The sequence below is a fragment of the Thalassophryne amazonica genome, chromosome 8 (assembly GCF_902500255.1).
Source record: "Thalassophryne amazonica chromosome 8, fThaAma1.1, whole genome shotgun sequence".
Classification (NCBI taxonomy): domain Eukaryota; kingdom Metazoa; phylum Chordata; class Actinopteri; order Batrachoidiformes; family Batrachoididae; genus Thalassophryne; species Thalassophryne amazonica.
Window position 1 is genome coordinate 103,094,357 of NC_047110.1, and position 21,911 is coordinate 103,116,267.

Consider the following 21,911-nt stretch of genomic DNA (forward strand, 5'->3'; position numbering starts at 1 on the left):
TAGTTACTTCATCCAAACCATCAACATGCTTATTAGACCCCATTCCTGCCAGGCTGCTCAAGGAAGTCCTACCATTATTTAATGCTTCAATCTTAATATGATCAATCTATCTTTGTTAGTTGGTTATGTACCACAGGCCTTTAAGGTGGCAGAATTAAACCATTACTTAAAAAGCCATCACTTGACCCAGCTATCTTAGCTATTATAGGCCAATCTCCAACCTTCCTTTTCTCTCAAAGATTCTTGAGAGGGTAGTTGTAAAACAGCTAACTGATCACCTGCAGAGGAATGGTCTATTTGAAGAGTTTTCAGTCATGTTTTAGAATTCATCATAGTACAGAAACAGCATTAGTGAAGGTTACAAATGATCTTCTTATGGCTTCGGACAGTGGACTTATCTCTGTGCTTGTTCTGTTGGACCTCAGTGCTGCTTTTGATACTGTTGACCATAAAATTTTATTACAGAGATTAGAGCATGTCATAGGTATTAAGGCATTGCACTGCGGTGGTTTGAATCATATTTGTCTAATAGATTACAGTTTGTTCATGTAAATGGGGAATCTTCTTCACAGACTAAAGTTAATTATGGAGTTCCACAAGGTTCTGTGCTAGGACCAATTTATTCACTTTATACATGCTTCCCTTGGGCAGTATTATTAGACGGTATTGCTTAAATTTTCATTGGTACGCAGATGATACCCAGCTTTATCTATCCATGAAGCCAGAGGATACGCACCAATTAGCTAAACTGCAGGATTGTCTTACAGACATAAAGACATGGATGACCTCTAATTTCCTGCTTTAAACTCAGATAAAACTGAAGTTATTGTACTTGGCCCCACAAATCTTAGAAGCATGGTGTCTAACCAGATCGTTACTCTGGATAGCATTTCCCTGATCTCTAGTAATACTGTGAGAAATCTTGGAGTTATTTTTGATCAGGATATGTCATTCAAAGCGCATATTAAACAAATATGTAGGACTGCCTTTTTGCATTTACGCAATATCTCTAAAATCAGAAAGGTCTTGTCTCAGAGTGATGCTGAAAAACTAATTCATGCATTTATTTACTCTAGGCTGGACTATTGTAATTCATTATTATCAGGTTGTCCTAAAAGTTCCCTAAAAAGCCTTCAGTTGGTTCAGAATGCTGCAGCTAGAGTACTGACGGGACTAGCAGGAGAGAGCATATCTCACCCGTGTTGGCCTCCCTTCATTGGCTTCCTGTTAATGCTAGAATAGAATTTAAAATTCTTCTTCTTACTTATAAGGTTTTGAATAATCAGGTCCCATCTTATCTTAGGGACCTCGTAGTACCATATCACCCCATTAGAGCGCTTCGCTCTCAGACTGCGGGCTTACTTGTAGTTCCTAGGGTTTGTAAGAGTAGAATGGGAGGCAGAGCCTTCAGCTTTCAGGCTCCTCTCCTGTGGAACCAGCTCCCAATTCAGATCAGGGAGACAGATACCCTCTCTACTTTTAAGATTAGGCTTAAAACTTTCCTTTTCGCTAAGGCTTATAGTTAGGGCTGGATCGGGTGACCCTGGACCATCCCTTGGTTATGTTGCTTTAGACGTAGACTGTGTTTCATAATTATTGTATGGCCTTGCCTTGCAATGTGGAGCGCCTTGGGGCAACTGTTTGTTGTGATTTAGCGCTATACAAGAAAAAAGTTGATTGATTGATTGATTGATTAAGATGACATTATCACAAATCCAAGATGAGCACCATGGTGACTTCTGGAAAATGGAGTCAACCATTTTCTGAACTTTTGAAAAATGTAGTTTTCCAAATCTCTACAAAATTCCAATGAAAGCAAGTACCTGAACACAGTTAAGATGACTAATAACCCTATACAATACCAAGACTGTTGACCCATCTGGCCACACTGTTGTTTGCATATTAATGATGTTAGATTCAAACAAAATCTTGAAAATTAATACAAAGGTACATGGAAACAAAAAAAATTATCTCACCTAGGGTGGCCAAAAACATGCTTGGGTGACAGGACAGGAGTTCTGACATTTCAAAGAAGCTCAAGCACAGCCTCTGCTTCTGACATGCTGAAAGATAACAGCTGAACCGGCTCAGTTATCTGATTAGGATGTCTCCTGGACGTATCTCTCAGACACCTTCAACAGAAAGAAAGCCCAGGGTTCAAGAGGAGCTGGAGGATGTGACTGATATTACTGCTTTCTACCTGGATCACTAAATGATCCATCAATCCACTGCTGGATCCACTGACAGCAAAAGCATCAGCTGGTCTTTGCTGTAAACTCCTGTGGGATGCTTAATAATTCTGCACATAACATTTCATGCATTTAAAGCAGCTCCTGTCTGTGTTGTTTGCTTTTTAGTTTCTCGGCAGTTGTTCCTCTGTTCTTGTTTTGTTTTTTTTTTAAGGACACTGGTCTCATTTGGCACAAAGCAGCACAGTGCAGCACGTGGAATTGGTAGTCGACAACCGATACAGCTGTCATGCCCACTGCCCATGTTATGAAAGTAGCAATTATTCCTATTCTTGCACCAGTGGGTTTGTTGGTGTACAAATGATGTGTGGTCAGGTGCAGTGCTTGTGCACTGCCATTATGTAGCAGCAGAAAATAAGTGGGTATTCATTACCCTCCAAACTGCCCACTATGAAGCAGCAAAATGAAATGCAAATGTGTGTATTGCAATAAATAAATAAATAAAAATAGCGCAAAAAATAAGTTTTTACACTCACATGATGTGGTTTTTCACATGCTTCAAAAAAGCCTTATTTTGAAAAACTGGAATGGAAACAGTTTTTCTGCTAATAGAGGTCACGTGATATACAGAACCAGTCACATGACATGTGGACAGAGGAAGAGGTGGCGAGCTTGTTAAATTTAAGAGATGACATTATGACCACAAAAAAAATGCAATGGAAATATTTAGAGGGATTTACCATTCTATCAGTATTACTAATGGAAGTACAATTCTTCCAAGAGCCTTGCTAGATTGACAGGACACAAGAAATGTGTGTTACCACAAGAGGACAAAACCCAGCAGTCACATTCAATCACTCAATGGAAATACTGTCATTTCTCTATTGTTTTTTTTGTCAAGATTGTGAAAATACTGTTTAACATTGCACAAATGTGAAATGGAAACCCAGCTAGCTTGTTATCTGCATCAATGTGCTCAAATGCTTCACCTCAGGGAGCTGTGGTGGATAACTGTCGCTTCTGACAATGATCGGATTGTGCTGTTTCACACTGTGAGCAGAAACCTTCCCTCACCAGAAAACCTCTCACCTCTCAGTACAGTATCAAAACAAATGGTATTTAAAAAACACAACAAAGTATCTTGTTGGATTATTGTTTGCAATTTTGCAAAAAAATTTAACTCATTAAACAAACTGAATAAAAAAACTGAACTGTTGTCCTGCTGCTTGGCACATGATGGGAATGGTGTCCATTTTGCTGTCATTTGAAGGATATTTTATGTATGGGAAAGCGTGCCTGTTGCCCTGGCTAAACAAGATCAGGGTCAATAGTAGCCCATTGGTCAAATCCCCTGCTTGTGTACCAAACAACTGCAGTGGAGGACTTTAAAATTTAAAGCTCTCCTGAAGTGATGTCACCAGAAAGTGAGAGCAGTGTGATTTAGTCCATTGTGCCATTTAATTGGACTTATTTCAGATCATTATAAAGTGTGCTTGGGCTCATGTTTCTGACAGAGAATGTAAACTTTACATAGATATTCAAATATTGCTGTTTTATTGGCATTTTTCTTTCTTTTCTTGATAAACGGTGCAGAGTAGATGGTTCTGTGGGAGCTATAAAGTTGAATTCAAGGTGTGTGTGTGTGTGTGTGTTTGAGTCCTGCACTGTGGTAGTCCACCCAGCCGTAATCAGGTACCAGCGTGGGCTGGGGAAGCAACCTGTGATGGACTAGTCTATCCAATGGGACTCACAGACTCTCATCACCTTCATGCTATGGTTTCCAGGCACACACGATGGGTTTGGGGCCAATATAGCGCTTGGTACTTACAACAGGAACAAAAATAAATGAAAACTGTCACCCTGAAGGTGACCGGTATCTTACCAAAAGGAGAAAAGAGACTACCACGAGGAACGACCACCATGAAGAAGGACTGACGAGCAAGGGAATATACTATATTCATGCTAAATTTGGAGTAAAAAAAAAAGCAAAAAAAAAGCACAAATTGCAAACAGCAAAGTTTTTTGTGATTTTAATGTTTAACCTTCCTGTGACCATTGACCTCAACATTGACCTCAACAAATGATGTCATAACTTAAAACCTTTGCTATATTCTGGATCCTCACATCACACCCTTTAATTTGGTGTATTACATGACTTGTTTTACTGTAATCTGAAATTTGACCTAATTGTAGGTCACCTTTGACCTCAAGGTAACCCCTGAAGGTCAAGGTCAATTGCTTATCCCAGGTAATGGCTTATGGGCAAGGTGAATCACTATGGTCGTGCCAAATTTGGAGGCTAAATTTCAAAAACTGTGACCAGGAAAATTGTTTCGTTGATTTTAGTGTTTGACCTTCCTGTAACCTTGACCTTTGACCTTGATCCTTTTGTGTACTGAAAGGTACCTTGCTAGGGCTGCTATATGTGAACTTACAAGAGTCTGTAATAATGATTTACATACTTTGTCAAACCCTTAAAAAAAAAAAAGTCAAACGTTTGCAAGTTTTTTCATGATGACGTCATCAAATTACATCATAACTTAAAACATTTGCTATATTCCGGATCCTCTCATCAAGCCCTTTAATTTGGACTATTACACAACATGGTTTACTGTAATTTGAAATGTCACCTTTGACGTCAAGGTAACCAATGAAGGTCAAGGTTGACCACGTATCCCAGGTAATGGCTTAATGGGCAAGGCCTATCACTATGTTCATGCCAAATTTGGAGGCAAAATTTAAAAAAGTGCGACCAGGAAAGTGCTTTTTGTTGTTGCTGAATTTAGTGTTTGATCTTCCTGTGACCTAGAGCTTTGACCTTGAGCTTGGTCCTTTTGTGTGCTGAAAGGTATCTCCATAGGACTGCTATATGTGAACTTACAAGAGACTGCAATGATGATTTACACGCTTTGTCACACCCTTAAATCTAAATTGTGCACATTTTTATTGATGACATCATCAAATTACATCATAACTTAAACATTTGGCTATATTCTGGATCCTCTCATTAAGCCCATTAATTTGGTGTATTACACGATATGTTTTACTGTAATCTAAAGTTTGACCTAATTTATGTGACCTCTGACCTCAAGCGAAACCCTGAAGGTCAAGATCTATTGCTTATCCCAGGTAATGGCTTATGGGCAAGGCCAATCACAATTTTCATGCCAAATTTGGAGGTACAATTTCACAAAATTGCGACCAGGAAAGTTGTTTTGTTCAATTTAGTGTTTGACCTTGCTGTGACCTTGACATTTGACCTTGAGCTTGATCCTTTTGTGTGCTGATAGGTACCTTGCTAGGGCTGCTATATGTGAAGTTGCAAGAGTCTGTGATGTAAACTGTGTGCTGCACAATGAGTTAAAGGTGAAAAATGCAATGATTACAAAAAAAATATACTGATAAACATCTCTTGCAAAACTTCATTTTGGCAAGATAATAAAAACTGCAGGAGTTGACAACTTGTATTCTCATGCAACAGCTGCAATATATTATTGTGCAACTGAAGTGTGGGCTATCAAAAGAAGTCAGCATATGAAGGTTTTTCCAGTCTCCTTCGTCTGGCCTATGAGCTCACTCAAAGTATCCAGACCATGTTAAGTACAGATGGCACTCACCAACCAACTTGTCATTACGAGGGCTGTCCATAAAGTATAGGTTCTTTTTATTTTTTTTCAAAAACTATATGGATTTCATTCATATGTTTTTACGTCAGACATGCATGAACCCTCGTGCACATGCGTGAGTTTTTCCACGCCTGTCGGTGACGTCATTCGCCTGTGAGCACTCCTTGTGGGAGGAGTCGTCCAGCCCCTCGTCGGAATTCCTTTGTCTGAGAAGTTGCTGAGAGACTGGCGCTTTGTTTGATCAAAATTTTTTCTAAACCTGTGAGACACATCGAAGTGGACATGGTTCGAAAAATTAAGCTGGTTTTGAGTGAAAATTTTAACGGCTGATGAGAGATTTTGAGGTGATACTGTCGCTTTAAGGACTTCCTACAGTGCGAGACGTCGCGCAACGCTCTCAGGCGGCGTCATCAGCCTGTTCAAGCTGAAAACCTCCACATTTCAGGCTCTATTGATCCAGGACGTCGTGAGAGAACAGAGAAGTTTCAGAAGAAGTCGGTTTCAGCATTTTATCCGGATATTCCACTGTTAAAGGAGATTTTTTAATGAAAGACGTGCGGACGGGTCCGCGCGTCGGGACGCAGCCGGCGCGGTGCGGCGGCACAGGAAAAACACCTCCGTGTTGATAACCATTTGTAAAATCCAGGTGGCTTTTGATGGCTTTCAGTGGAGTGAGTATATGAGAAATTGTTTAACAGCTGGACATGTTCCAACTTGTCCTTAAGGCTTCCAACAGAGGTGTTTTTCCTGTGGCGGAGCGTCGCGGCGGCTGCGAGCCGACGCGCGGACCCGTCCGCAAGTCTTTCATTAAAAAAATCTCCTTTAACAGTGGAATATCCGGACTAAATGCTGAAACCGACTCTCACGACGTCCTGGATCAATAGAGCCTGAAATGTGGAGGTTTTCAGCTTGAAACAGGCTGATGACGCCGCCTGAGAGCGTTGCGCGACAGAATCACCTCAAAATCTCTCATCAGCCGTTAAAATTTTCACTGAAAACCAGCTTAATTTTTCGAACCATGTCCACTTCGATGTGTCTCACAGGTTTAGAAAAAATTTTGATCAAACAAAGCGCCAGTCTCTCAGCACTTCTCAGACAAAGGAATTCCGACGAGGGGGCTGGACGACTCCTCCCACAAGGAGTGCTCACAGGCGAATGACGTCACCGACAGGCGTGGAAAAACGTACGCATGCGCACGAGGGTTCAAGCATGTCTGACGTAAAAACATATGAATGAAATCCATATAGTTTTTGAAAAAAATAAAAAGGACCTATACTTTATGGACAGACCTCGTATTTGCCACAAACATGTCACAGAACACCATATCCTGGTGAGGGTTTTGATCATGTTCAAAACACTCCCCACTCAACTCCACTTGTCACCCTTTACATGCCACAAACACCCCACTCAAGTGCTGTCTGTGTGAGAGGCTGAAAAGCACCAGGTTGTTCATAAACTCTAATTCAACCCAAAGACAAAGCACATCTCTGTAGATGATGTGATCCTGTTGGCTTCATCGCCCGGTGACCTCCAACACTCACTGGATCAGTTCGCAGCCGAGTGTGAAGCAGCTGGGATGAGGATTAGCACCTCTAAATGTGAGGCCATGGTTCTCAGCAGGAAACCGATGGATTGCCTACTACAGGTAGGGAATACGGTCTTGCCCCAAGTGAAGGAGTTCAAGTACCTTGGGGTCTTGTTTACAAGTGAGGGGACAATGGAGTGTGAGATTGGCCGGAAAATCGGTGCAGCAGGGGCGGTGTTGCATTCGCTCCACTGTACTGTTGTGATGAAAACGGAGCTGAGCCAAAAGGTGAAGCTCTCGATCTACTGGTCAATCTTTGTTCCTACTCTCACCTATGATCATGAGGGTTGGGTCACGACCGAAAGAACTAGATTGCGGGTGCAAGTGGCCGAAATGGGCTTCCTTAGGAGGGTGGCTGGTCATCAGTGGGGAGCTCAGAGTAGAGCCGCTGCTCCGTCTCGTTGAAAGGAGCCAGCTGAGGAGGTACGGGCATCTGGTAAGGATACTTTAAATACCACTCAATGCAACACACATGCAGAGGTTGCACTCCATCAGCCGAGTGGCAGTCATTATCACCACTTAGAACAAACAGCCTTGATTGTGTTTTTTTGACATCTCCTCGCTGTTGTTACCGTGACAGTGATCTTCTCTGGCATAAAAAAAAAAAAATGTTTTCCCATTTAAAGCAAAGGCACTCACAACTCTCATCCATCTGCTATTCAAATGTCATCTAAATCATCTAAATTACACGTTGCATCCAGTGACAACTGGGACTGGGTGGCTGAGCTTCAGCTGCAGGAAAAGAACTGTGTGTCACCAGCAGAGAAGAGGCAGAGATGACTGATAGCAGAGCGCAGCATCCGCACGTTGCCTCGGCAACACAGCCAAAAGAGAGAGCAGTGAGGGGGAGGAATGACAGAAATGCCGGTCGTCTAGAGAGGGCGAGGACGGCATGATTGATAGAACTGGTGCAGAACACATGGAGACAGCGGAAGTGGCAGTATGTAGCACAAGGTGAGTGAGATGAAAGAGGTTCACAGACGACAGCTGTGAGATTCAACATGACAAACCCTGATCTGCTTCACATGGATTATTCCTGTTTACCTCTCCGCATGCAGAATGAGAATAATATCCGACGGTAGGAGTTTTTGGGCTGTGCGTTAGTGTTGTCAGATGCTGCGTTAAAGTTTCACGGCGGAGGTGGAATATAAATGTGCTGCAGACAGAGGCCTGTGTGTGTTGCATTCAGTCGGAGATTAGTGGGATAATTCCTCCGTTGATACTTGGGATTCTCATTTTACCACAGCGCTGCCCTTGCTGTGCCTTTGTCATTTGTCATGTTTTAAGCAGGGCTGTCAAGGGAGTGAAGGGACTTGTTGTGGAGGGCACCCAGCCTCAGGCTATGGGTTGTATTTTATCATTTAAGCCAAGCATCTCTTCCACACTCCCTGCTACCCAGCTCAGATCAGAGATAACAGTGGGAGGCTTCACGCCAACAAGCTTTGAGGCCTGTTCATCACATCGGTGATTCAGGCTCTCTGAGGAACCCCCGCCGAGGACCACACCACAGCCAACACAGCCAGGCAGGGCACAGTTTGTAATGTCACCAGGGGAGGCTCACAGTTCCAACGAAATGAGCGCCCTGTCTGCCGTTTATACTCATCTGGATGAAGCACCAACGCCAGGCAAACTACCAAACAGCCAGATCATTCATCACACAGGCTTTGCTGTAGAAAAAGCGGGTTAACATGTCGGGTAAGTGCTGGAGCTGAAAGCTGCACAGAGAACAGAGTTTAGGAAACAGGCCTGTACGTGATGGATGATTGTGCAGCACGGTTCTTTGAACACCGACCTCGGAGTCAATCGTTACTCGCCCACGTCAACATGACCAGAATTAAAGTTCTTTACTGTTACCTGCATGCACCATACAGAAGCAGACTGCATCATCACTGCAGACAGTGAAGTGGTCCGGCTTTAAGACATGCAGGTGAGGTGAAGCGGAAAACTTAATTGTCCCTAGATGTGCGTGTGGGTGTGAAATGGTTAAACTCACAAAAGGCACACAACAGACTGGTGTCCTGTCCAGGGTGTACCCTGCCTCACACCCTATTTTTTTTTTTATTTAACATTTATTTAACCAGGTTAGTCCCATTGAGATTGAGATTTCTTTTACAAGAGAGACCTGGACAAATTAAAAAATTTCCAATTCACCTGACCTGCATGTGTAGGGGTGGTGGCCAAGTGGTTAATGCACTTGGTTTCAGTGAGGAAGGTTACTGGTTCGAATCTCACCCCTACCACATTTCTCCATGTAATGTCGAGCTGCGTCAGGAAGGGCACCCGGCGTAAAACTTGTACCAGTTCAACATGCAGATCCACGTTGGATTTGCTGTGGTGACCCCAAGTACAAAACAAGGGAGCAGCCGAAGGGACTTACTTTTACCTGACCTGCCTGTCTTTAGATGTGGGAGAAGTCGGAGGGAACCCATGCAAACAACGGGGAGAACATGCAAACGCTACATAGAAAGGCCACAGGTGGGAATTGATCTCATGACCTTCTTGCTGTGAAGCAACAGTGCTAACCCACTGTGACTGCTATGGCCATGACTGCTATGACTGTTGGGATAGGCTCCAGCAACCCCCCGCCACCCCATGAAAATCTGTGATATGCTTATTGATGATCACTCCAAAGTACCTGAAGGTGGAGTCCCTCTCCACTACCATCCCATGGATGCAGATAGAACTGCACATTATCTCCCCCTTGTGAAATCCACAACCATTGCCTTTGTTTTGCTGATGCTCAGTTAGAGGTTGTTGGCTTCACACCAGAAAATCAGGGATCTAACCTCTTTCCTGTTGCTGTCCATAATAAGGCCATTGGCAATGGTGCCACTGAAGCTCAAGGTGACATGCAATTGTGTGAAGAGGGAGTACAGGATGGGGCTGAACACAATTTCAATTCAATTTCATTTATATGAGGTCTGTTAAAAAACTATCCGACCTTTTTATTTTTTTAAAAAACTATATGGATTTGAATCATGTGCGCTTGCATCAGCCAAGCTTGAACCTTCGTGCGCATGCGTGAGTTTTTTCACGCCTGTCGCTTGCGTCATTCGCCTGTGAGCACACTTTGAGTGAGCAGTGGTCCACCCTCCTCGTCTGATTTTTATTGTGAGGAAAATGTCTGAACGATTTGGAGCTTTGCTGCATCAAACTTTTCCAGAAACTGTGAGAGACAGCCAGGTGGACACCATTCGGAAGATTCAGACGGCTTTCAGGGACGATTCTATGGGGCTCACACAGATTAAGGAGTGTTACAACCGATTTGAAGACGGCGCACAATGGTGGAGGGCGCGCCGCGCTCCGAGCGGTGATCGACAGGCTGAAACAACCAGATCATTTCCAAACTGAACGCTGTGTTGATCTGGGACGTCGTCTGACTACTACACAAGTAAGGTCTAACCTTACTAACCCCCAGAGCAAGAACACAGGCGACAGTGGGAAGGAAAAACTCCCTCTGATGATACTGAGAAAGAAACCGCAAGCAGACCAGACTCAAAGGGGTGATCCTCTACTTGGGCCATGCTACTGACACAACAGACAATACAGGAAATTGTACATAAAATTTTTGGAGATTTTGGGAGTTCATGCCGGTGCACAGACACACAACCGTATGGGACCTTAGTCCAGAGCATCGATTTAGAGGACCTTATCAGAGACCTACTACTTATAGAGTCCTGGATCCAGCTTTACCAGACAGAGCTGACACCATTCCAGGTTGGGGTGTAGAGGGTGTACTCGGGGCAATGGCATCATCAGATGGTCAATTTTTCCTACAGGTGAACTGCATAGTGTCCAATAAGTAGTAACCTTGACTTGATGCTTGAAGCTTTTGTTTATCACAACAGATGTGAGTGAAATAGTATGATATCTGATTCTGTTTTTCTTCGGGACAGGGATAATCGTGGATTCCAGGAAACATATGATGGAATTACAGATGGAGCAAGCGAAAGATTGAAAATATGTGATATATTTCTTACAATTCTCCAAATGGTCTGTGCTGTAAGTTTTTAGGATTTCTGATTTGGGAATTTATGCACATAATGTTGCATTAAAGTGATTCTTTATAGTGTCAGGACTCGAAAGAGTCCAACCGTCATTCACCTGGAAAAATATCAGCATCACCAAACGTCTCTGTCCAGGGACCTCATGACCCCATAAGCTTTTCCCAGGAGTCTCTCAATCTCAAAGGCTGTGGACCCACAGACTTGGATGTTTTTATGTTGCTCTTTGTCCTTCAGCTGCCCACGTTTTGGTACCGAGTCGCCACAGTGGATCCAGTTCTACCCGGAGAAACAGGCACAATCCCTGATCTTTCCAAGAGATCTCCCAGCCACGTACTTATCAGGACCTATCCTACTTAGCGTCTGAGATCCATTTTTTGTTGTTGTTGTTGCTATGTGGTACTTAACATGATTATTTAATTAAAACCACTCCCTGTATATTTCCTGATGTGTTACTGTTGCTCAGAATCTGAGGGAATGAATTTTTTATGAAATGTTCAAGGACATGCTTCAGTGTGTTGATATAATCTGTTGAATTTTTCGTCATAATTCCATATCACCTCACAGAACAGGCATCAGAATCAGAAAAGCCTTTATTCGCCAAGTATCCACAGAATACAAGGAATCTGACTTCGGTTTAAGCTGCTCTCTCTCTGTACGGCATGTTTAAATATACACTAAACATTGAATATTTGACAGTAACAAAATGTGCAAATGAAATGTGCAAGTAAAATAAAATGTGCAATAAGAGAATACCAAGGACTGACCAAGGAAAAACACTGGTGACACTAAGCCTGCTCTGAAGTTGAGGTCCAGCAGCAGCAGAAATAACCAGGATCAACTCTCATTTTCAGGACCTGCAGCAGCTGTGAAACCTGGCACAATCCAACATGATCTGTTTAAAGCCATTTCCATATTCCAACATCATGATGGCTTCAGTTTGCTTTCCTCATATCAGGGACAATTTACTAAACAATCCATCACAGGACAAGGCTCAGAAATGACTAAAACCCTGTTTGCTGTATGTAATCGTGCTTCCAACACCAATCCAGTACCACGGCTGATGCAGTTTATTCAGCCTGGAAATGCTTCGGGATCCCCCAGGAGTTACTGGAGGATGCATCCGGGAAAAGATAGCAGGCAGGTGGTTGGAGCCTGGATTATGTTCGATTAATAAAATTACGATGTGGATGAGAGGCATCTTACACCGCATCAATTTAAAGCTACAGTGTGTAGGATTCAGGGGTGTTTACTGAAATTAAATATAGCTATTTGTATAACGGCTGAGTGGATCCTTGTCATTTGATTGGTGCTTTGTATGTCACATGACATGGATTATTTGTCCCATTTGTGTTGCATTGCATTTAGAGTGCAGTTTGGTTCCATTTAGAGTGCAAATTTGATTCCATACGTTTGGTATCATTGCACTCTGCAGACGTGCGCACACACACACACACACACACACACACACACACAAAACAAATCCATTGTGCTGTCTGGAGGTTGTTAGCAGGAAGTTAGAATAAAAAGCTGGACTAATTTCTGACGTGATTTGTTTTCGCTGCACTGAGGATGTACACAGTCTTTTTTTTGGTAGTACATGCACGCACAAGCACTGACCCGGTTGTGTGTGTGCGCACATGCAGGGGACAACGACTCTACTGAGACGACAATTTGATTGAGCTAATGACGCTGCTAATTGTTGTAACACACATACACACACACAAAATCCACTCTGCTGTAAGCTGCCTGGATGCATGAAGAACAGTTCAGATGAAAAGCTGAAAAGCTGAAGTGATTTTTGGCTGGACTGAGGAACTACACAGCCATTATATTAAACAAATAATGAATGTTTTTATATTGTTTCAATGGAACAAATATTTAATTCAGTGAAAGCTGGAACATACCATTCAACTGGGCTTCGCCTAGTTGAATAGTATGTTCCAGCTTTCACCTTATGAAATATTCATACCATTGAACTCAGAAACATTCATTATTTAATATCTGTTCATTACTATACAATTGCCTGCAACAATGAAATGTTTTTATGATTTTTAGAATGAGTCTTTCATATCCACATTGGAGCGGGACCACTCATGAAGGCTGCCATGTTGCCCTGCCATAATGACAGTCCAAAAGGGACTCACTCATTCTGCTTTTTGCAGTGTGGCTGGAAGACTGAAGGAAAAAAAAAAGAGGAACCAGAGGTCCCCCCCATATACAATCTACTGGTTGCTAGTGCAGGCTAACAAGCAGAATGCTAATTTTTCTGAAATGGCAGCTCATGCACCCTGCTTTTCACAAGAGAAGGCAAAAAATGATGAATCTGTTGTGTGGGCTGCTGAAGAGGAGGTACTGCTGGCCCACCACCACCAGAGGGCACCCTGCCTGGAGTGCGGGCTCCAGGCACCAGAGGGTGCTGCCGCCTCACAGGAGCAGCCGGGGTGACAGCTGACACTCATCACCTGTGACAGCTGTCACCACTCATCTGATCTGCATCGGTATATCAGCAAGACGTCATCTCCACCTCTTTGCCGAGATATCGTTCTACCTGAAAGGTAATATCCTCAGCCTGACTGCTTGATAGAAAGGCCTTTTTGTTGTGATTTTTGTGAGTGATAACAGACTTTTTCTCCAACGAGAGGTGGAGGTAGCTTCCCTGCCGTGCAGATTGCTGGGTGCAGACGCACACACGTTTAATTGTGTTTTTGTTCCTCGCCAACAGTACCAGGTCCGACACGCGGAGGCAGTGGCCACCTGGGAGTTCGGGACTTGGCGGCTCCAGTATTCCCGGGGTCTGGTGGCGGAGGAAATCGTGTGGTTCCGGTTCTGCTTTGGACAGGCGTCTCCTATCTTCGAGCCTGCCCACACGACACCTTGTAATTTGACCTTTGATCTATTGTGGAATCTGTTGTGTTTGTTGTGCACGTTCGCAACAGTAAAGTGTTGTTATTTGACCTATTCTATTGTCCGTTCATTTGCGCCCCCTGTTGTGGGTCCGTGTACTTACACTTTCCCAACAGAATCCCCACCATTAAAGAAGCAAAAATGTGAAGGGGAACAAAATCGTGACCACCAATGGCATAATGCCATCAGCAACCTAACCACTAGATGACAGTAAATCCTACACACAGCAGCTTTAAACACTGAGTATGTTGTGGTTTCCGAAGAGTTCCATACCCGCTCATATTTGGAACAACAACTTTTGCTCTCTTCGTTGATGCAACTCCAATGAAGTATTTTCATAACAATACATATTTTGTTACTATGTCCCCTTGTGGCTCCTCTGACAAAGGCTTACATCTGTCAGTGTCTGTGGGACACAAATGACACACCAGATTTAACTGAAAGCAAGCATTCATTTTACTTGACATTTGATCAATTCAAAATCAAAAGTGAGCCGCTGTATCTGTAACTAACACGCAACCTTGCTGCTACATTTGATTCATATTGGCTCCAAACTGCTTGAGCTAAGCAGCTATGGCCTTGAAATTGACCTTTCAAGGTCATTCAAGGCCAAATGACTATAACGGTGTTAAAGTATATATGGTTTCATATCCGTGTGTCAGAGGAACCATAGGCGGTTCTATAACAATTCCTCAAACTGAATTTGGCCTTCAAGGTCACCCAAGGTGAAATGCCATATAACCAGTAGAAAGATGATACATGACCTATTACAGTTTAATAGGAACCATGGGTGTAATTATAGAATTCACTCTTTTAGTAAAGCTCTTTGTATAGTTTTTATTTATTTATTCTTATCCTGTTTAAATCTGCTAGGATGGTTTTTTCTTTGTATTTTACTTACTTGCACTGATCCCTGTTTTTTTTTTAGTTTGAAGTATTGTTGTCACAGTTTTTTAATCGTATTTTAAGTGGTGTGTGTGTTGAAAGCTGACTCATTTTGCTGTAAACCAATCTACCTTTGGGTAGAAATAAAGTTACCTTCACCTTTACCTTTTCAACAAATTCCTCAAAAAAAAAAAAAAAAAAAAAAAAAAAAGCCATTCTCATATATTCCATATATAAAAGCATTGGGCCAAAATTCCGACTTTGGCCTGTGACCTTGTCTTTTATCAGATTTCTTTCAAACTGAAATCACTTTGTCCTTGGCTGACCTCCAATCATTCCACCTAGAAACTTATGTTGATCACATTTGCACAGTTACACAGGACTGAAAATGATATGCGCTTATGCAAACTGATGTAATAACTCTTCTGCAGTGGTGACAGGATGAAATGCAATATTAAAAAATAAACTCCATTTAAATTAAACACTATTTCAACATTTACTTAATAAATGACATTAAATCATTCAAACAAAAGCTGCCTGTCATTGTGCAAACTGAAAAACTGTATTCTGACAGGATGAAAAGACACAGCTTTTCCTTTTTTCCACCTGCTGCCTCAAAGTGTGGCGTTCTCTCGGGCGTTAATGTGCAGCCGTCATTGTGCCCTCAATGTGTCAACTGAAGAACGCCATTTGGGAGGGAAGCATCTGCTGCCACTAAACGGCCAAATGAGGAAAACTTACAAGGGGAGGTAAATCCTGGATCTCTCCTGCAGAGGATTCTGTGTTTGATGTGGATACACGGGAGGAACAAAATCCATTGCGATTATAACCCAGCAACGCATCACAGCAAAAATCAATAGAAATCATCTCCTCTTAATAAAACAATGTTTCATTATTTATCAACATGAATATACAATCAGTCAGCACGCAGGTAGAGCTCAGTCATATACTTTTTCTTGTTGTTGGTCAGCATGTTGTTGTGGTTAGCACTGTTGCCTCTTGGCAAGGTCATGGGATCATTTCCCACATGATGCTTTTTATGTGAAATCTGCATACTCGACATGCGATTCCATGGGTTGGTTCCCTCCAGGTATTCCAGCTTCCTCCCACTTCCAAACACATGCAGGTTAGGTGAATTGCATTGCTGGAGGTCTCTGGGCCTTTTTTTTAATGCCTTGGCCTTGGACTTAGTATTGTCATCAATCAGCCTCGAAGAATAAAACAAGGCTGATTCAAGGTGCACACTGCCACCTATAGCATCGGAGTGTGTGGAATAATGTCCTTAATTATTCTGTCTATACAAGTGGTGTCCAAACTATTCCAGAAAGGGCCAAGAGGGCGCAGGTTTTCTTTGCAGCCACTGACTTCAGCAGGTGATTTCACTGATTAACATCCCTTTGAACAGGTGGGATGAGTTCATCAGTGAAATCACCTGCTGGAGTCAGTGGTTGCAAAGAAAACCTGCAGGCTCTCAGTCCTTTCTGGAATAGTTTGGACACCATTTGTCTATGCAATACAGAATGTGAAACAATGAAAAGAAAAATAATGTAACCAAACTGTGCAATAAATGTCTTTGCACTTAGAAAACACCACAAGTTTTATCATTTTAGCACAATTATACAGCACTGTTAAGTAGGGGGTGGCGGCCAAAAGGTTAATGCACATGGTTTCAGTGTGGAAGGTTCCCAGTTGAAACCCCACCCCTGCCACATTTCTCCATGTAATGTGGAGTTGCGCCAGGAAGGGCATCCGGCATAAAACGTGTGCAATTCAGCATGCAGATGGACCTCAGATTTGCTGTGGGGACCCCAAGTGAAAACAAGGGAGCAGCTGAAGGGTCTTACTATACAGCACTGTTAAAAGACTGAACAGCAGCAGTCTGTGAGTGCTGTAGTTTATTTATAGCCTAAAAGCACAGTGTTGATGTGCTGATTCTAACAATGTACTTACATTTTTTTAAATGGAAAAACTGTCAATTCTGTAACCACTCGTCATCCGGGAAAAGACGGGCACCTCTGGTAGTTGTAGATGAGAGCACAGAGAGGTGGCTCGGGGGCGGGTCTGACCTCCCAGAGTGTGACCTCTGCTCTGCAGAGATCCTGGTTTTCTTCCTGCAGCTCTAAGCAGTTAACACACTGTTTGTCTGAGTGAATGTGACATTTGAATTGGATGAGCTGCTGAAAAACTGAAGACTGTTATTTTCCCCTCTTTAACAGTGAAGCCTCCGTGGGCCTATTTAATTAGTGCAGCATTAATACTAATTTAATGGAAATTACTTTGTGGCCCCCACATGAATACCATGTGTAGTCCTATAGATTACAGACTCCAAGCTATTCTGTTTCAGTGCTGAAATTAGAATTTGTGCTGCACCAACTGTGTGAAATAGTGTACTCTAAAACTGTATCTGTTAGTGTTGTACACAACTGATCATGTGCACGTTTCATGAACTGTTCTACCATAGTTAAAGCTGTGCATACTGTACACCAGTGTGCACAAACACAATTTACTGACCAGGCATTCATTTGAATGGTCAGAATAATTGATAAATGAACTGAATTTACACCATGGGTGCTCAAAGTCTTTCCTATGAAGGTCCAAACATGAATCTGGGTGGAAAGCCATGGACAATGTCTTGTCAAAGTACATTGTGTTATATTATGTGTCATTTCCTTGCAGTATTTTACGAATGAACAGGTTGCAAATATAATGAAAACTTCTATATGCTTCTTTTGGCAGAATATATTTAAAAGCAAAGATGCTTTCCTGACAGAACATGCATACAAGGTGCTTTGGAAAATTAAGCTGAAAACAGCCTCCGTAATAAAAGAAATGAGAATTTCACTTAATCTTGAAAAATGAAAAAAAAAAAAAAAAAAAAAGACAACAAACAGCAACAAATCAGCACTGACACAACAGTATGTTGACAACATTTTAGCTGCACGTCATAAAATGACCACAAACAGACCTTGCATAACATTCCTCAATGAGATAGTGATGGCGAAACGAGGAGTCACAGAGAATTTTGTTTTTTTCCCTGAGCCCACTAGATGACGGTGTTCATTTAAAAAATGGCTGACTGTCACAGAACCTTCACAGCGCCCCAGAATTTTAACATGTAAAATGTGGTCAGATACGGAACTGCAGCAAGCTGTAAAAGACCACAGTGAGGCAGAAAAAAACAATTTAATTCACTTCATTTATATAACACAAAATCACAACAAAGCTGCTTCAAGGTCTAATCTTACCAACCCATAGAGCAAGCACACAGACAACTGTGGTAAGGAAAAACTCCCTCTGATGACACTGAGGAAGAAACCTCAAGCAAACCAGACTCAAAGGGGTGACCCACCTCATGCTAGGCAACCATGATGGCCTAACCTGCAGCCCACATTTTTATAGCGCTTTCATACTCAAAGCACTTTAAAATGACACCTCACCTTCAACCATTCACACACAAACTCGCACACACTGTTGTCGTGCTGTCAAACAAGGTGCTCAACTGCACACCATATGATTGGTGATATGGCATCCTCACATTTTTCCAGTACAATATAATGTCTATTAATATGCTCTACCAAAGGGTTGAGCTGAAAATTAAAGGATTTAAGACCTTGCCCAAAGGCCTGTAGTGATTTTCCGGGGTGACAGGAATGTGAACAGGTAATAAAAATAATTGGGACACACTGATCTGATCGCACAGGAGCCGATCAGGCATAAAGTCAGTTACAGTACACCCCTAAAGCTAAATCTAACCCACGGAAGTGGAAACAAGTTAAAAAGTGTGATAACAAATATAAAACATTCTGAAATACCTGTTCTGAGATACTAACCAATAATTCCACTGTGCAACATTATTAAAATGTACCCACCCAACCCCCCCCCCCCAAAAAAAAACAAACAAAAACAAAACAAAAACAAAACCCCGTTCCTGCCTTACAGTCTGCTGGGGCACAATTGTTAATTTTGTAGGGTGTGTTCATCATTTCAGCTAAACAAATGTGTGTGTAATATTGTGCCAGAAAAGCACTAGTTCTAAACAACCTCTAAAATACTCTAAAATGAATCTATCAAATCTACGAGGTGAAGCGCACATGGAACTGTGGGAGAAGAGATTTTAAAACAGCCTCAGTGGTGACATTTCATTAAAATAACTGATCCCATCTCCAACAAATACCCTCTGCTTATTCATTCATTTTCCAAACCCGTTTAGTCCAGTTAAGGTCACAGGGGGAGTGTATCCAAGCGGTCACTGGGCAAGAGGCGGGGTACACCCTGTACACGGTGTATAGTTTAACACAGGCATGACACACTCCACACAGAATGAACCAGGTTGGATTCAAACCTTCTACTGCTTATTCTGTGTACAGTTTACTGTACTACAGCAGAACATGTCATTTATCTTGCAGATAAATGACAATCTATAAACCTGGATTCATCACTGGAAAATGATGTGAATACCCAGTTTCCTGCTCTGTTGAACAAGAATGTAAACAGATAACTTCCAGCTTATTAATTAATCAAAAACCCAGACAGAGCTTTAATTCATTTGAAAGCTTGACTCTTAGTCTTGTCCATCCAAATTGGAAGTCCCAAAAACCAGTTTTATTTGTTATTATCTATTGTCCACCTGGTCGTTACTGTGAGTTTCTCTGTGAATTTTCAGACCTTTTGTCTGACTTAGTGCTTAGCTCAGATAAGATAATTATAGTGGGCGATTTTAACATCCACACAGATGCTGAGAATGACAGCCTCAACACTGCATTTAATCTATTATTAGACTCAACTGGCTTTGCTCAAAATGTAAATGAGTCCACCCACCACTTTAATAATATCTTAGATCTTGTTCTGACTTATGGTATGGAAATTGAAGACTTAACAGTATTCCCTGAAAACTCCCTTCTGTCTGATCATTTCTTAATAACATTTACATTTACTCTGATGGACTACCCAGCAGTGGGGAATAAGTTTCTTTACACTAGAAGTCTTTCAGAAAGCGCTGTAATTAGGTTTAAGGATATGATTCCTTCTTTATGTTCTCTAATGCCATATACCAACACAGTGCAGAGTAGCTACCTAAACTCTGTAAGTGAGATAGAGTATCTCGTCAATAGTTTTACATCCTCATTGAAGACAACTTTGGATGCTGTAGCTCCTCTGAAAAAGAGAGCTTTAAATCAGAAGTGACTGACTCCATGGTATAACACAAACTCGCAGCTTAAAGCAGATAACCCGTAAGTTGGAGAGGAAATGGCGTCTCACTAATTTAGAAGATCTTCACTTACCCTGGAAAAAGAGTCTGTTGCTCTATAAAAAAGCCCTCCGTAAAGCTAGGACATCTTACTACTCATCACTAATTGAAGAAAATAAGAAGAACCCCAGGTTTCTTTTCAGCACTGTAGCCAGGCTGACAAAGAGTCAGAGCTCTATTGAGCCGAGTATTCCTTTAACTTTAACTAGTAATGACTTCATGACTTTCTTTGCTAATAAAATTTTAACTATTACAGAAAAAATTACTCATAACCATCCCAAAGACATATCATTATCTTTGGCTGCTTTCAGTGATGCCGGTATTTGGTTAGACTCTTTCTCTCTGATTGTTCTGTCTGAGTTGTTTTCATTAGTTACTTCCTCCAAACCATCAACATTGTTGTGTGGGCCGCCAGAAGAGGAGGTACTGCTGGCCCACCACCAGAGGTCGCCTTGCCTGAAGTGCGGGCTTCAGGCACGAGAGGGCGCTGCCGCCACGGACACAGCCGGGGGTGACAGCTGTCACTCATTATCTCTTGACAGCTGTCACCCATTCATGCTTCATCATCTCACTCCATAAAACCCAGACGTCATCTCCACCTCATTGCTGAGATATCGTCGAACCGTTCAGGTACTGTTCTCAGTCTTAAAGTAAACTGTGTGTCAGTCTGAACTCTTTTTTGCAGCCGCTTTCCTGTGGTGTTCCTTATCTGTGAGATGGGCGTTTGGTGTGATCAGCGACGGCTTCGCTTCACACCTCTACCAGATAAGTGGGTAGACAGCAGCTGCATGAGTGTGTGTTAGAGGTGGAGGTGGAATTCCCACCGTTGTTGTTACTGGGTGTGCACACACCCATATCTTATTGTCTCTGCTCCCTGCCAGCAGTACCAGATCCGACCTTCGAAGACGGTGGCCACCTGGGGACTCGGGACCTGGCGGCTCCAGGATTCTCCGGGTTCGGTGGCGGAGGAAATCGTGTGGTTCCGGTTCATCTCAGGACAGACGTCTTCTATCCTCGAGCCTGCCCACACGTCACCCTTGTGATTGACTGTCTGTAAAATTTCACATTCCTCTGTGTTGTGCTCATTCACAACAGTAAAGTGTTCATATTCGACTCTTTTATTTTCCGTTCATTTACGCCCCCTGTTGTGGGTCCGTGTCACTACACTTTCACAACAAACATGTCTATTAGACCCCATTCCTACCAGGCTGCTCAAGGAAGCCCTACCATTAATTAATGCTTCGATCTTAAATATGATCAATCTATCTTTATTAGTTGGCTATGTACCACAGGCTTTTAAGGTGGCAGTAATTAAACCATTACTTAAAAAGCCATCACTTGACCCAGCTATCTTAGCTAATTATAGGCCAATCTCCAACCTCCCTTTTCTCTCAAAAATTCTTGAAAGGGTAGTTGTAAAACAGCTAACTCATCATCTGCAGAGGAATGGTCTATTTGAAGAGTTTC

General features: G+C 42.3%; 1 protein-coding gene across 1 annotated transcript in view; it reads right to left on the reverse strand.

The window, feature by feature from the left end:
• immp2l (inner mitochondrial membrane peptidase subunit 2) overlaps nucleotides 1–21,911 on the reverse strand; it is a 355,846-nt gene that overhangs the window by 261,476 nt on the left and 72,459 nt on the right. The window lies entirely within an intron of this gene.